We start from the raw sequence: 4,336 nt of genomic DNA on the forward strand, positions 1-4,336 counted from the left end.
ACTGAATTTATAGATATAGATGCTTTAAAATTATCCAATTTAAATTGTCCTATTAATTAGAATCACTTATTTCACTTGAAGTTTATGACTTCAGGAAAATTTTCAATATAACTTGGAGTGATTATCTCTTATTTTGCTCAGAATAATGGCATCTCAGAAACGTGGGTTTACCTGTGATTTTTTGTTTTGGTGAATGTTTAAAAATTTACATGTGCATTTTATGTATACACACACACACAAACAAAAAACCTAGAATGGTCCTTAGGCTTATGAGAACACAAGCTCTGATTGAGTAATGACTGTGGACATAACCCTCAACATTTAGAAAAGCTGTCCTTTAATGCGGAAGAAACGATATACCATGGTATCAAATGTTCTTTTCTGATAAAGGAAGCAACTACAGGAAGCTTTTATTTATTTGTTCAAAGTAACGAGTGCTACGGATGAAAAAAATAAAACAAAAAAAACAAAAAACCAACAACTCTTCCAACTCTACTTTCAAAATGAACATATCAAACTGGATTTCCATTAGAATGTAGTTATTTTGTCACACTAGTAAATAAAAAACCAAGACCCAAATTATATATATATTATGTGTGTGTGTATATATACACATGTATTTATGTATATATATACACACACACATATATACACACATATATACACACACACACATATGAGAATCCATATATGTATATACATAGACACACACACATATATACATAAAAATGTGAACAATTATTGAGCTTCATCTTCTGGACAAGCTTGTCAAGTTAGTCTCTCTTCATAAAAAGCAACTACAATTTGAGGACATTTCATATTCGCCTCTTTTGAGGCCAGCACCGAGTCTGCCTCATCTGAATCTTTCCATTTCATGAGAAACATCAATTCCCCACTGCCGTCTGTGGCACCAATTATTCTTTCAGGATCAGGACCTCTGGCAAATGCTCTTGGTTTGTCAGCAGTGTCTCTTTTCTTCTTTGATTTGCTGTCATCAGATTCACTGTCAGATAAAGATTTTCTTTTTGTACCATCTTTTCCTTTGCCAACTTTTTGAGAATTAAGAAATGCTTCAATCAACTCTACACAATGTAAATTTTCTTCAGGTTCCCAAGTATTGTCAGCATCTGTACATACCTTCCACTTCAGAAAATATTCCACTTTCCTATTCACTACACGTTGATCTAGATCTAGTACTTTTTCCATCACAAATTATACAGGCTCTGCCACTTCAAGTTTTTCATTCTTTCCATCTGTTTCTTTCCCATTTTTTGCCATATAGTTTTATTGGAGGCTACTTTATTCACCGCCTCCGAGCTGCTATGGGGTCTCAGGTCTGCAGTGTCTCAGGCCCTGCGCTGGCCAGCTCCAGCCACAACCGAAGTCTGAGGGAGCCGGGGAGCTGCGCACCGGGCGGCGCTGGGGAGGGGTGGCACCGCCCACGCCGGGTGGCCAAGGGGCAGGGCCTGATGTCAGAGATATTTTTGAAGAGTTTGAACAAGAGTGTTTTGTGATCTATGAGAAAGAAGAACATACTTCTAAATTGATATATTTTATACATAATTTATAATACGTAAATATAACTACTTAATGAATTAGATACAATATGCATTCATTTAATTATTTCATCTACATACATACCTAAAAGCTTATCACTCACATTGGCAAACAAAACTTTCTTCTTGACTTTCTCAGTGGGAGAGTAGGGAATGACCTCATATTAGGGCACTCATATTCATGCATATACGACAAATATAAAGAATTCAAGAAAACTTCTGATTTTTGTCATGACTACTATTTTATTTCTTTTGAAAATCAAATTTCAAAATATTTCAAAAAGATTTTGGGGTTATGTTTGTCTTTGATTCTGCTAGTGCACTCTGTATGTTTGACCTACTTGTTAACTCTTCTAAGTCTCCTTGGGTCTGTTGTCCAAGTATTATCCAGTAGCTGAAATCTAGGAGGAATAGGATCATGTGGTACAAAAGCAGCCACATAGACTTCCTTTTCACGGTCTGGGATAGATCCTTATCCCCTCTATCACTCTCCATAGGGATTAGAATCCCTTTATCCCAGTTTTTGGCCTCCTTTCTACTCAAGGAGTGCAGTAATAGCAAAATCTCATTAACCCCTCTAAGTAGTGTTCTAGTACAAACACTTGGTGGCTTAAAACAACAGGAATTTCTTTTCTGATAGTTCTGGAATCCAGAAGTCTGAAATCAAGGTGTTGGCAGGATTAGTTCCTTCTGAAAACTTTGAGGGAAAATCCATTCCATGCCTCTCCTAGCTTCTGGCAACTGCAGGTAATCCTTGGCATTTCTTGGCCTGTAGGCACATGGCTCCACTTTTTGCCTTTGTCATCACATGGCCTTCTCCCTTGTGTAACCACATTTCAAGTGTCCCTTTCCTTTCTCTTATAAGAACACCAATCACTGGATTAGGACCCACCCTAAGTCCAGGATGATCTCATGGTCATTCTTAATTTAATTGCCCTAAATTAAGAATCTATGAGATTCTTTTTCTGACTAAGATAATCTTCACAAGTTCTAGGTGTTAGCACTTGGACATATTTTGAGGACCACCATCCAACCCACTCTACCTACCTTATTTCCTAGACAGTAACTAACTATTTTTTGATAGTGATAGTTTTGAAAACAACACCCAGAAAGCTGCATTTCTACAGCACTTGACTGCTGGGGCAGACACCTTTTTGATTCGTTATGGAAGTCCGAGCAGTTCCTGGATAAGATAGAGAAAAGAGCCGGTATGGGATTTTACCCAGATTTTTTAACATTATTTTTACTCTGCACTGGGGTTAGATGGGGAGCATGGAAATGAGCAATTGAAAAGGTGAATTTAACTTAAAAATAAACCACAGGCCTGGATTGGATGCCCCTTCCCTGTGCTTTTCCTATAATTTACTTGTATTCTTCACAAGACTGAGGTCTGAGAGGGCAGAGGCTGTCTTGTTCGCCATTGTATCCCTAACACAGGCCTGATATAAAGTAGGCAGTCCACAAATATTTGTTAAATGGTAAAACAAATGAATGAAAGAAAGGAAACTTCTTTAGCACATTGGGCCATGTATCTAAGACTTCGCTTTCACATGGGGTCCTATCTGCCCAGTCCACACTTCCTCTCACTTGAAGTTCTGGCTACTCAAGTTTTGAACACTCCCCAAGAGATTGGCTGTCTATAAGACTGAGGCACCCAATTCTCCATTTTTCTACTTTTTTTTTTTAATATGCTTTCCATAAAACAAAAATTAGAATGGGGCTAAGTCAAGAAGACTCCTCATTAATGAAGTCCTAGATTCCCAGATACATATACAAAGAAGAGTCAAATGTAAACTGCCTCTGTAAAACTTCTAACAGAAATAAACAATTTTTATTAAGGAAGCTGTCCTGGAGAGAGAGAGAGAGAGAGAGTGTGTGTGTGTGTGTGTGTGTGTGTGTGTGTAGTTAGGGGTGTATTCCTGAATATCAAAATTGAGAGGCCATAGGAGAGATGTATTTTCTAGAAAATCAAACTACAAGTTCAGGTCCCAGAAGATAAGATCAAAGTTCAATCTCACTGGCCTCTCTCCCTCTTCTGTGACCCGTTCCTCCATGGCCTTGACATGCCTTTGCTATTAATTAATGTAATAATTAGTAACTGAGCAGTTATTGGATAAGATAGGTAAACTTATCCATCCCTTCTAGAAGTATTCATAATTTGATAAGATAGGTCAATGAAGGCCCCATAGCCTTCCAGCTGCAAAGGAATCACTCCTTGTCATTCCTCTGAGTAGCAGTGGAAGTGGGGTTGAGAAATATATTTTCCATGCCATCTGGGTAGACATAGACTCTGCCAATTTGCAGGATCTGTGCAGATATGGACTCTGCCAATTTGTAGGGCCAGCGTTGGGAAACAATATTCTCTCTTCTATTCTATTCTCTTCTCTTTTCTATCTCCTTCCTTCTATGTCTAAATCAACAGTCGCTAGTTTCTGCTATGCTTCTTCATGACATTTTATTCTGTAAATACTTCCTGCTTAGTCCAAAAATGATTAGACAAATCAAACATGACTTACCTTTCTTGCTAATCTCATCAGAATGCATTCCAAATTGAGCAATTAAAAAATGGCACCCAAATTTTATCTCAGTTGTCTTCTTCCCTATAACCTAGTATAGTTCTGGGCAGAAAGGAGATTCTCAATTTATTCTTAATGTATTGTAAGAAATTAGATTATCTCTAAGATAAGCAATGAGTTTACTTTAAGTAAATTGTAATTAAAGTAGAGAAAAAGAACATATTATTTGAAGAAGGATGGTTCTAGGCTCAATTTGGAACCACA

General features: G+C 37.4%; 1 pseudogene; it reads right to left on the reverse strand.

Moving 5' to 3' along the window:
- Positions 1-768: 768 nt before the first annotated feature.
- LOC108519649 (chromobox protein homolog 3 pseudogene) lies at positions 769-3,610 on the reverse strand (annotated as a pseudogene).
- Positions 3,611-4,336: the final 726 nt, after the last annotated feature.

The sequence above is a fragment of the Rhinopithecus bieti genome, unplaced genomic scaffold (genome assembly GCF_001698545.2).
Source record: "Rhinopithecus bieti isolate Rb0 unplaced genomic scaffold, ASM169854v2 scaffold_48854, whole genome shotgun sequence".
In the NCBI taxonomy this organism is placed as follows: Eukaryota; Metazoa; Chordata; class Mammalia; order Primates; family Cercopithecidae; genus Rhinopithecus; species Rhinopithecus bieti.